The sequence below is a fragment of the Canis lupus genome, chromosome 28, assembly GCF_011100685.1.
Source record: "Canis lupus familiaris isolate Mischka breed German Shepherd chromosome 28, alternate assembly UU_Cfam_GSD_1.0, whole genome shotgun sequence".
Taxonomy (NCBI): Eukaryota; Metazoa; Chordata; class Mammalia; order Carnivora; family Canidae; genus Canis; species Canis lupus.
The window spans coordinates 21,694,889-21,707,663 of record NC_049249.1 but is presented as its reverse complement, the minus strand read 5'-3'; the positions used below and the strand labels follow the sequence as shown (position 1 = coordinate 21,707,663).

The 12,775-nt window shown below is 35.3% G+C and overlaps 1 protein-coding gene across 9 annotated transcripts in view; it reads right to left on the bottom strand.

Annotated features, from left to right (window-relative positions):
- The window catches only part of ADD3 (adducin 3), a 124,913-nt gene that overhangs the window by 34,450 nt on the left and 77,688 nt on the right, over nucleotides 1-12,775 (bottom strand). The window lies entirely within an intron of this gene.

Below are 12,775 nucleotides of genomic sequence, written 5' to 3'. Positions count from 1 at the left end.
CCTTCTACTACCCCTTGTTCATTTCCCAGAATTAGGAGTCTCTCATGTTCTATCACCCTCTCTGATATTTCCCACTCATTTTCTCTCCTTTCCCCTATAATCCTTTTCACTATTTTTTATATTCCCCGAATGAATGAGACCATATGTTTGTCCTTCTCCGTAATCAATCCTATTTTTAGGTTACAATATACAGTTATCCTTTCTAGTACTTCAGAGCAATATAAACCAGTGCAAACTAGCGTGAACTCCACTGCGGAAAAAACATGTGTCTTCTAAGAGGATTCTTTGAATTGAAAATGATGAAGGAAAACAGATCTTTTTTTTTATAAAGTAATGTTATAAAACTTATTGTCAACACTATAGGTTTCCCTCTGGCTATGCAGCTTAGAAACAAGGTATCTGGTATAAACAAAAATTCTCATTTAAAAAATCTTATCCAAATATTTATGAAATAACCACCCAACATGTATGTTTAAAGAAATTTAGGTTGAAGGCACAAATAGATGAAATACGCTTGAATGATGGCTTTCAAACTTTTTAAAAATGGCAATCCACAATAAGAAATACATTTTATAGTGTAATCACATACAAATATATACAGATATATATGAATATATACATATACGAGATATATAACTGGAATAAATTTATGGTACTTTCCCTTACTAAGCAGTACATTCTGATATTCTGTTTTAATCTTTTTCATTAAAAAAAAAAAAAAATACTGGCCAAATAGATTCTTGGTCTACTAATGGGTTGTGACCCACAGTCTGAAAAACACTATTCTAGAAACTCTAAGTTATGGTCAGATGGGAAACTGAAAGGAAAAGAGGTGTGTTTGTATGAGATAGAGAGGAGGGAATGAATATATGCTAGAGATGGAAGGGAATTGGAAATGCTTGTGATTTTTAAAAAAATGTTTATGGCAGGCTATAGCAGTAAGATCCTAGTGATCTGGGGGATAATTAAATTTTCCTCCATTCGGGCACTTAGAAAGTGCCATCTGTATTACTCAATGTCCATTTGTTTTCATTTTTCCTTGAGTTTTATCTACTTCTAGTTCAATTTTCCAGATCTCTTTGCTTATGTATGTAGTCCCCACGGGCGGGGGACTCCATAAGTGGTGGATGAATTGAATTATTTTGCTACATTACAACTCCTCCTAAATCAGTCTGGTTTGTATTAGTTCTAGGCTGAGAATGGTAAAAACAATCTTATGAAAAGTTATTAAAGAAAGTCTTTTCAAACAATTCTTGGCAGTTTTAACAGCTTCTTCTAGAACATAAGCTAAAAGATTATTGTACTTTCAAGTACCAGGCCTATTGTTCCATATTTAAAACAAAAATCAAAGATATGCCAAGACTTCAAAGCAGCATATTTGGTTAAAACAACAACAGCAACAACAACAAATGCTAGCTTACTGAGTTAGAGTTTTTCTTAATGAAATTTACTGTAAAATTGTGAAGGTATTTAAAGTTTTAGAAAACAATTTGGACCCTGCACAAACTATAACAAGCCATTACCTTAGACTGACTGGTGAAGTTTTACTCATTTTAAATTCTAAGAGGAATAAACTACTTTCAACTGCTAGCCGATTTTATAAACAACTGACATGGAAATCAACAGATTTGGAAAAATGGAACTAGGCATAGATAAAAGACAAGAAAAAAAAGAAAGAAAAAAACCCTAAACAATGAGCACTGAATAGCATATGTAATATAAGTAATACAAATGACACTACCTAAGTGCCCCAATGGAAGAAGATTAAATTATCCCACAAGCACTAGAGTCTTATTGTTATAATGCCTATTGATTCTTTTGAAAGTTCTCTTGAAACACTGCACACTAGATTCAAGGATCACATTTTATAGATAAGAGGAAACTACACTCTGAGGCATTAAGTGATTTTTCTCAAGTTACCATGCTCAAGTATCAGATATTGCCATAATAATGGCACATACTAGTACTATCATGTCATTCATAGATTGCTCCATTGTCAAAATTTACTTTTCCAATGAAATATATGGAAAAAAACAGGCCTATCACAAACATTTTATGCAGGAATTCTATAAATATCACGGACTGTGGAGAATAAACTATAAAGATGGCTTACAAATTTTAGCACATGTAAACAGACTTAATTGTATGATTGTCCCTCCAGCATACACATAAAAGTAGATATACAAATTAGGTTTATTTTAGTGGTAATCTGCTTTACCCAAATATACAAAAAATACATTTAAGTAACTAGACTTTCAATGATTAAGAAGTATCCACTAACATATTACCAAAAGTCAAGGAAATGCCTTTCATTTAATTATTTGAAGCAAATAATGGTCCAAATCTCTTGTTTTCCAGATTAGATAATTAATGGAAGAAGTCTTCATAAAGAGATGTGCCCAAGACCATATACCAAGTATCATCAGGGTGTTTAGGTTGTTCTAGTCCAGGGCTCTTTCTATGACACAATACTGCTTCTTCATAATTTGTTATCCTATATACTCGGTCTTTTCCATCAGTACTTAGGAAGCCAGAAATAAAGATAAGGAGTATTAGGAGCTGGGCAGATCAAGAAGTTTCATGAGGTAGGCAAAGATGAATGGTATCATAAAATATTATGGAACATTCAACATAATTTTAGTTCCAAACAAACAGAATGAAATGCAGAGTAAAGGCCCTTACTGGCTCAAATCCCATCTGAAGAAACCATCAGATAGGCAATGACCCAGTACTTTGGAAGTTCTAACCACTAACCTAACAGATAACTACTATGCCTTAATTAGAGATTATCAAAATGACACTGATTGTGCCCTGGGTAACAATAAATTTTGTTCAAGCTTACACTTTTACCCCTAAATTAATTTAGCATCATTTTGAAAGAGTTGAGGGCCTCTATTTATAATGAAACAAATGAACTTTCAGAAAAAGATTATGTTAGTAGTATAAGAAAACTGACGTCACAGATAAGAAAACTGACGTTTAATAATATGCCTCAGATTACCAAATGTTCTTTACCAAATGTAGAATTATTCATGGTTACAGATCTTAATAGGTATGAAAGAGTTGACAAAAAAAGATGGAATGGCTCAAAAGACTGTTATTTCCTAACAGTATATACAACTATTACAACCTTAATTACAGCCTTTATTGTGGTGCCTGGAAATACATTACAGGATCACAATATTTACCACCAAAATAGAAATGGTAAGTGTTCTGAAAGAAGAAAGATTAAAAAGCCTTGTGTGGCTGTCAAATTTGTATAAATTTAACAACTTTTACATTCTGGTCTAGTGCCAGAATCTTTTCAAATGACTTCTGATGAGGATATCTTTACAATAAAATGATAAATTCTAAAGTTCAATTTAAAAGTCAGGAAACAATGACTCTACAGTTGATTAGTAAAAGATACTATTAACCTAAGCCTTAGCCCCGAAATTGAAACTTAAAGTCAAGGAAAAAACCAACAAACAATAACAAAATAAACTGGTAATGGTAACAACACCCCATCATGTTGCTAAATGTCTTCTGCCTAATGGAATTTGATAGCTGGCTCAGTATTCATAAAAATAAATAAATAAATAAATAAAAACCAACCCAAAAGACCAAAAAACAGATAAAAGAAAACTGTCATTGAAGGGCATAGTTATGAGAATGATTTTGTTTCAAAATTTGCTTTATAAAGAAAAAGTATACATTGCTAATCAACATAAAATATTTTAGCAAACATGAAAAATACATCGAGTTGTTTGTACAACTGGAACATAATAATAGTTACATTTTATTTTTTTAAGATTTATTTATTTATTTATTTATTTATTCATTCATTCATTCATTCATTCATTCATGAGAGGTACACAGAGAGAGAGAGAGAGAGAGAGAGGCAGAGACACAGGAAGAGGGAGAAACAGGCTCCATGCAGGAAGCCTGACATGGGACTCGATCCCGGGTCTCCAGAATCAGACCCTGGGCTGAAGGTGGCGCTAAACCGCTGAGCCACCCAGGCTGCCCTATAGTTACATTTTAAATAATATAAATCAAGTACAAAAATTTTGAACAGATGCTTGCCAGGTCAAAATTCAGCAGGGTGATCCAAAGACTAAAAGTATTCACTCAGCTGTTGGACAAAGCATAAGACAGACCAAACCTCTTTGTCACTAAAGTACCAAACCTGATGAACAATATTTTATTATCAGCATTACCTGTTGCAAGGAACAGTGTGTTGGACTCCCATATTTGAAGAGCAGGGATTGGGGAGAAGAAGGGCAGTTACTTGCTTAGACATTGGCAAGACTGTAAGTAACATTTATTAGTAACTTGAAAAGAAACTTTTCATTATAAAGAGATCAAATTTACAAAATACAATGGCTATGCAAGGGGCAGAGTTACAAACTTGAAGATACATACAGAAAGTTCAGATGAAATGTATTTTCTTGAAAGTCCAAAGCCAATCATTATCTAGATTTAGCTCAAATTGTTCCCAACATGAATCATTTGGAAAAACAAATATGAAATTGATTTTTAAATAAATAAATATATAGCCTAAAAATGGTAAGTAAAACAATCAACCACAGAGAGGCAATCCCTCAAGTATCTTGCAGAATCCAAAAACAGATGGCGTTGGTGTCTTTACCTTTTCTACAAAATTTGATGAATGTTCTGTATATATTCCCACAGTCATCGTTTGTCTTCAACATGGAGCTTTTCGAAATGATTGGGAAAAAAACAAAAGGATTTTTTTTCTTCTCCTAAGAGAAAGTTGACAGAGACTAGTGGATTGATTACTTGAATGTGCCTCTCAGACATTTAGTTTCTGTTATTGAATCCCCTGGTATCAGTGAAATTTTTAAAACTGAGATCCAGGAAACTCTCCAGAACTTGACAGCTCATGATAAATGAGAGGTTTTAAAAAGTGGAATTAGTGGAGATTGTGATTTAAAAAAAAAAGATTCATTGCTCAATTTCTGGAGATACTTTAAACCTTTGGCTCTTTACTATATAGTAGTCCTTCTGGGCAAACAGTTTTTGTTTTGTTTTGCTTTTTTAAAGAAACATCAACTCTCACATACTTCATGAGCTCAAGATTATATTTGTGCAGCAGCGAGCTTGAAAAGTTTAAAGCCCCTGCTTTTGACATTTTCTTGAGAACAATATTTGAGGTCAAATTCACTCTTACCTAATACTGTACCTCTATCTAAAAACCTCAGGAAACTTTCCAAAAATGAATATCAGAGTACAAGCAATATGGAAAACTTAACTCCCCCAAATTCCAGGCTTACATCTACTTATTTCTCAAGGATTCTGAACTCAAGAAATTCTAGTTCCTCATTCTGAAGAAATGCAAACAATCCTACAAAGCTTATTATTAAAAATGAGTGGAGTTTGCAAAATAAAACATTCACTCAAAAGTCCAATCTAAAAACGGATTTGTTACTGTTGATGAAACTTCTAACGGTCTGCTCCTAATGAGGTCACTGTGACCAGAGAAACAGGAGAGAGCCTGGAAGAGCACATACACAAAAGGCAAAATTCTTTATAGTAAAAACTGAAGGGAAAAGAAACATATAAAAAGTTAAAGAACACAGCGTTTGAGTATGTCCCAAGAGTTCATTCTGATCTGCTATTTTAGGTATTCCAGCTAAAGAATTTTAGTTAAAAAAAAAAAAAAAAGAAATTTAGGTTTTATGGTTATAACATATAAAATACAGTTGAAAAAAAATCAATCTAAAAGCTGTAGGTAAATCAATACATTGTGACTGCAAGAAAGTCTGATTTGAAGGAGTTCCCACCTTCAGATTTTGGCTAGTAAGGATTTCAAGATCATCACAACTCCATCTGTTTTCTTTCTATGGAAAGTCTAACAGTGAGCCATGAAAATGAAATTTATTAAGCACAGGTAATAGTACTTGAAAACCACTTTCAAAAATACTTGGTCATAACCTGCCGTTTTAGAAATGTGATCACTGTAATAAGAGGCAGTCCATGAAAAGAGATGTTCATCAACCTCAGAAATCTGCTTTCGTAAAAAAATCTTTTTGTGATACTAGTTTTTTCAAATGAATCATCCTTTAGATCTAAACTTTGATTTTACATACTGTACTGGGTTGGACAATGTCCCTCAAATTCATGTCATTACTTCAAAATATGATTTTATTTGAAAATAGGGCGTTTGTTATCAAATTAAGATGAATTCATATTGGATTAGGGCAGGCCCTAAGCCCAATGACTAGTGTGTCTTTATAAAGTTGAGAGAGGGATCCCTGGGTGGCGCAGCGGTTTGGCACCTGCCTTTGGCCCAGGGCGCGATCCTGGAGACCCAGGATCAAATCCCACATCGGGCTCCCTGTGCATGGAGCCTGCTTCTCCCTCTGCCTGTGTCTCTGCCTCTCTCTCTCTCTCTCTCTCTCTCTCTGTGACTATCATGAATAAATACATTTAAAAAAATAAATAAATAAAAAATAAAGTCGAGAGATGTGGCCACAGACAGAGGAGACACATGGGGCAAAAAGCTATGTGATGATGGAGGCAGAGATAAAGCCAGCGAACACCAAAGGACTGCTGGCACCAAAAGCTAGGAGAGGCATAAAACAGATTTCCCTCAGGGCCCCCAGAAGAAACCAAGCTGGCTGACACCCTGATTTTGGACTTCTGGCCTCAAGAACTATTGGAGAATAAATTTCTGTTGTTTTCAGCCACTCGTTTTGTGGTACCTTTTTAATGGTAGTTCTAGGAAACAAATATGCTATTCCAATGGAATTTCCATCCTGATAATACTGATTTTTACGAGGCATTTTACCATCATAACAATGTAGATAACGATGTGGACAGATGGCACACCTCTGCAGAATCCAAGTTAGCTCTTTAGAAATAACAGACATCACTGATATATGTAAGGGCAATGGAACATAGATATCTTCCACAGTGGCAGGACTTTTGCAAACTATAATTTTTGACTGAGAAACAAGGTTTCCAAGAAAAATCTCAAGAAGATACCAATATTCTTGTCACATCAAAAGCTGATCAGAAATTTCTTTGTAGGGATCCCTGGGTGGCGCAGCGGTTTAGCGCCTGCCTTTGGCCCGGGGCGCGATCCTGGAGACCCGGGATCGAATCCCACGTCAGGTTCCTGGCATGGAGCCTGCTTCTCCCTCTGCCTGTGTCTCTGCCTCTCTCTCTCTCTCTCTGTGACTATCATAAATAAATAAAAATATTTAAAAAAAAAAAAAAAAGAAATTTCTTTGTAATACTCCATGAAGATTCACAATGAATGCTGCCCACAAATTAAAGATGAAGTTGGCTCTACTACTTCTAGCATAGCTGAAACAGTGTTAAAGCAATTATCTAACTATAAAATATTACAGTCTAATGGAATGTTTTTTCATTTAGCCAAGGATGGATCTAAAAAGTCACTTGCTCAGGTTAGCAGGTTTCTTGCCATACATAGACATATGCAGTATTTCTGCCCATCTCCCCACATTAGGGACCACCAAACCCTAACCTGCTGTTTCAACATCATGCCACAGGCTCTGGATCCCTAGGATTATGAAAAAAGTAAAACTAGTTAAGCAGCTCAACATCAAGTTAGTCTTGCTACTGCTTTCCACTCTGTTGTCTGACTTGCAATACTTTTATCTAATTCTCAATGATGAAACTCTGTTGGTCTCTCAGACTCTCCACTCACTATAAAGCAGCCTAAAATCCCTTTGTTTCTCTGTCAGGTAACTCTAAATACTTTCAAAATTGAAAGTCTATACCTGAACCTGATACCCAGGTCTGAGTCTTAGACCTTTTTATCAGTTTCCACGGTTTCTGGAGGTCACCTGGCTTATAAGGGATTTCTGATGCCATGCAGAGCTCCCTGGTACTCGGTCCCCATCTAGCCTTCTGCAATTACTGAAATACCCTGTCTCTATGGTCTGCCCATGTCTCAGCGTTCGACACCTACTGTTGAACTTCCCTCTTACCGACAGTCCACACACCTGGCTTCTTCCCTATTGCCTGTTGCTAGGTAGGGGTCTGTCCGGTCCTCAAGGATCTGCCTATATTCCAAATCCTTGTCAGGCGTGTTCAGCCACTGCAACTCCATTCCTTAAACCATCCTTTAGCTTGTTTGTTTTAGCTTGTAATTTAGCTTGTTTGTTTTTTCATTAAAGAAATTGGCGCCACCTTCAGCCCGGGGCCTGATCCTGGAGACCCAGGATCCAGTCCCATGTCGGGCTCCCTGCATGGAGTCTGCTTCTCCCTCTGACTGTGTGTCTCTGCCTCTCTCTCTCTCTCTGTGTCTCTCATGAATAAATAAAATCTTAAAAAAAAAAAAAAAAAAGAAAAAGAAATTACATCAGAATTTTTAAAAATGCAATTTTTGATGAAAATGTTTTTATGTTGAAGAAAGGGATAATAGTCAGTAGTCAACATTTTCTGACCATCTAATGTTGTCTAACATGGTTTCAAGAATATAGCATGTTTGAACTCTTTTAATCCTTTAGAAATAACCATAGAAAGGTAGGTGCCATTATGATACTAATTTTACAAAGAAACAGGACAGAGAAGTTGCCTATCCAAGGTCACACAGAGTAAGTGTTAGCTGAGATATAAATTTAAGGAGACAGGCTCTAGGATTTCTGTTCTTAACCATTGTCCTATATTGTTATCTACCTTCCACCATTCCTCTCCCTAATCCCTATTGATGTTTTTAAATTTTGAGTCATTTGAATTTTATACCTGTGAAGATCCTTTAGCAAATGTTTCCAACTCTTGCCCTACCCCAGCCTCCACCTCTTAAGGGAACCAACTAAATGAACATCATCTAAGTCCCTACCTCTAATGTGAACTCTTTGGTAAAATTTTTTTTTCATAGACTAGATTTTTCTTACAATGAAATTTACTTGAACATTAAAACGTGATATAGGATCTGACACTCGGGGATTATTAAGTCAATAATAAACAAGCAAAATTTCCTGATCATTCAGCAAATTTAATCTTCTACCAAGTGTAATTTACAAGTTGTAGTTTACTACAACTATAATAGTAAGCTTTAGGAAGAAGTAGTACTGGTGGGTGAGTTCTTTGAAACCTAGTATCTAGATTATATATGCCCCACTGTTTCATCTAGAACTGTGTTGGTCATTTATTATTATTTAAAGAGGTCTAGGCTCTGACCACGTATAAAGTAAAATTTAGCCTTGAAAAGTAGGCTTAGTTGATATGAATAAGAACCTTGAAAATGTATGCATAAATTTTGATATTTTATGATAATTTATATGAGAAAGGAGATTGATTTTTTTTTAAGATTTTATTTATTTATTCATATGAGAGAGAGTAAGGCAGAGACCTAGGCAGAGGGAGAAGCAGGCTCCCTGCAGGGAGCCCGATGTGGGACTCGATCCCAGGACCCCAGGATCACACCCTGATCCAAAGGCAGACACTCTGCCACAGAGCCACCCATGTGCCCTGAGATTGAGATTCTTTTCTGACATGGAGACAATGAGGAGACAGAAGATGATGGGAAGACAGAGACAACAATTTAAGTCTCTAAATCACAGCTGGAACTTGAAGTCTTAATAAAAAGAAAATCTGAAAGATGAGCCAAAACATCTAATGTCAAAATCAGGGAAAAAGAGAAAGCATCATTTAATTCACGGAAGAAAGTTTAACAAAGACATCAGAAGTACAGATTTTAAAAGGATGAAGAATACCTTTGTAAGGATAACAACAGAGACAAAACACTTATAAACCCAAAGAACAACTGTTCCAAGATATATATACTGACATTGTCTAATATTCTTAATTAGAAACAAAATAAGAATAGCATCTTTAGAACTTAGGTCCTATTAAGTTCTAATACCTTTAAGGTATTATTACACCTAATCCTATCTCCTCAAGTCTCCATACGAAATAGGTCCCAAAAAGAATGTGTCCTTCAATTTATTTTGAGACTTTTCACATTAACTAGAGTAGAATAGGATACAGAGAAAGTAGATCATATGATCTGCCAAATATAAGAAAAGATTTAAAATATAAACTGCATTAAAAAAATTCCTCTAAAGATTTCTGGCAATAACTAATTTTAGAGGCTACTACATATTATGTAGTAAATGCTAATTTTTATGAAAAAAAATCACCTAATATCTGAAGCTCCAATTTCTTGATTTTAGGTAGGTTATAGTTATGCATTCAGTGTTAACAATAGACAAAACAATTTTTGTGTGTGTATTTTCATAAGAATTTAGAACCATTTAGGGAGCCTGGGTGGCTCAGTTGGCTAAGCATCTGCCTTCAGCTCAGGTCATGATCCCAGGGTTCTGGGATCAAGTCCTGCATTGGGCTCTCTGCTCCGTGAGGAGCCTGCTTCTCCCTATGCCTCTGTCTCTGCCGGTCTTTCTCTCTCTCTCTTCCTCCCCCACCCCCTCTCTCTCGGTCTCTCATGAATAAATAAAATCTTTTTTTAAAAAAGAATTTTGAACCATTTAACTATTTTTTGAAAAAATGAGATTGCTGCTCTTTCAAGCTTTAATGGTAATTCACCAGAGAGAATAAACTTTATGACTCAGCTTTTTGTATCCACTCATACATGCCTGAAGGGTCCACTTAAATTGCTTGCTATATTTTAAATTCAGGCTTGGAGTAGGATTCTTGTTTTGTGAGGCTCACAAAGACTAGACTCACAGCTTAGTTCTATAGTGCCTATTTAGCTGGATTTAAAGCCTACATCAAGTACTTTATTGTCAAATAAAAAGCAATCTTCATGGAGCTTAGGAACTTAAGTAGCTCTCCAGAATTTGTTAAATATTTTGTTTCTACTTTTGATCTCTATTGTCAAGAAAGAGTTCTATTGAGTTGTAAAGTGCCAGAAAGTGTTATTTTAAACATCTAAAAGGTAGTATGGACACTACAACTCTTGAGGTTCATGGTTAAACTGAGAAGCACAAAGATATTCACTATAATTTTCCAAAAACATAATTTTCTTAGTCCTTCCCTCAAAGAAAGAAAAAAGCAACTTGGAGTCCTACCTTTAAAAAATATAGGAATCAGCCTGGGGGTTTCCAAAATTCAGGCTCTGAAAATAGAATGGAAGAGACTTCCAAGTTTATCCCTCACAGACTCAGAGGAAAATGATGACTGTCCCAAACAAAAGCCATTTCCTTGATTGATGCTTTGCTCACCTTATTTCTCATATACTTAAACTGTTTTCCCTCTCATCTCCATCCATCCAAATCTTAATCCATACTTCAAGGTCTTATTCAAAAGCCAACTCCTTCCATAATGGCTTCCAGAATCTCCTCCATCAGAATTAGCTCCACCCTTCTCCCCACCCCCCTCTCCCTGCCACAACCAGTATTGCTCCCAAAACACTTTTTCAAAGTCTGTCTTGCCTTTAAATTATTTGAGGTCTATCTGCCCCAGTAATTGGGTCAAATCTTTTTCCTTTCTTTACTGTCCACTTACAGTTATGCAATAAGGATTTATTAAACTGAGGTGAGTAGGGCTATTGAATCATAATATCCCATTCTCTACTTGTCTTAAAATAAACCAGTGTGGAGAATTTAGAGCAACCCTTGAAAACTGAGCTAATAATCATGGTTTGTTCAGAATGGCCAGGTATCCAAGATGGTTGAGGTAATGAATTTCACCAGCACGTAAAATAAATGTCAAGCTGACTAAAAAGTAATCACAAAAAAGAGTGAAGGTATAAAAGGAACAATTTTTTAAAATCTATACTTTTGGGTTTTGAGACTAGGTACAAAAATGTCATTTTAAAATTAAAAAAAAATAACCTTACTTATCCAATCAAACAGCAAACACTAATTCAGCTGGTTGGTAAAGCTGGTTGGTTTTATAAAGAAATATAAAACACAGGTCTAGGTCCTGTCTTTAAAGAGTTTTCAGTTTAATCACAAAACTAATACATGACTACTACATGGAAAGGTAGCAAACAACAAAAACCAGGTAACTGCCAATTGAAAAATAAAATATCCAAGAGTTGTTGAGAATGGCTGTTAAACAGACTTTTGGGTTAAGACAGTAAAGGAAGCCTAAATGAAAGTAAGGTCGGATTTGCTTCATGTGTAAAATGAGGTGTTTTGATCACAGGACCTCTAGGTTTACCTTCCAGCTCTGAAGTTTTATTATACTTTTATCACATGATTATAGTGGTGACTTGATATTAACTGACCATCCCCTGAATGGAGCTTTCTTCTTCCTAATCATTAAAGAAATAAATAGCCTTGTAAAAGTAGGCAGCCCTCAAATAAGGATTATTATTTTAAATACAAATATCCAAAATTGAATGTGATATATCTCATAAGAGCATTTGATATTTTCTAAGAGAACCTGAGTTTGAGGCTTTTTTCTCTGTTCCAGCTTCTTGGTGTAGCTTCCAGAACTCAAAACAGGCCTTTAAGTGGACATTTTTTAGTATCTGAAAGATGTATTTGAAACCATTTAATTTATTCTTGTCTCTCTGCACAAGATGTGAGTAAACCTGCAAAAAGTTCATCATGTTATTAACACATTGTTTTCTTCTTTGTTCTTTTTAATTGTCATGATATTTATGCCCAGCAGTTACTGATGGCCAAATGTATTCTCAAGCCTGGCCAAAGATTTTTTTTTTAGGGTAACACTCAAAACAAAGCAAATATTGGCTTGGTTATGACACTTGTTGTTCTAATACATTAATAGCCTATTGTTCACTGTGGTTGTCTCAACAAGATAATACATTGAAAAACAGCGTTTCCTGATAGGAAGTGAATTCCCACTGTGTGTCACAGGAGTCCAGCCA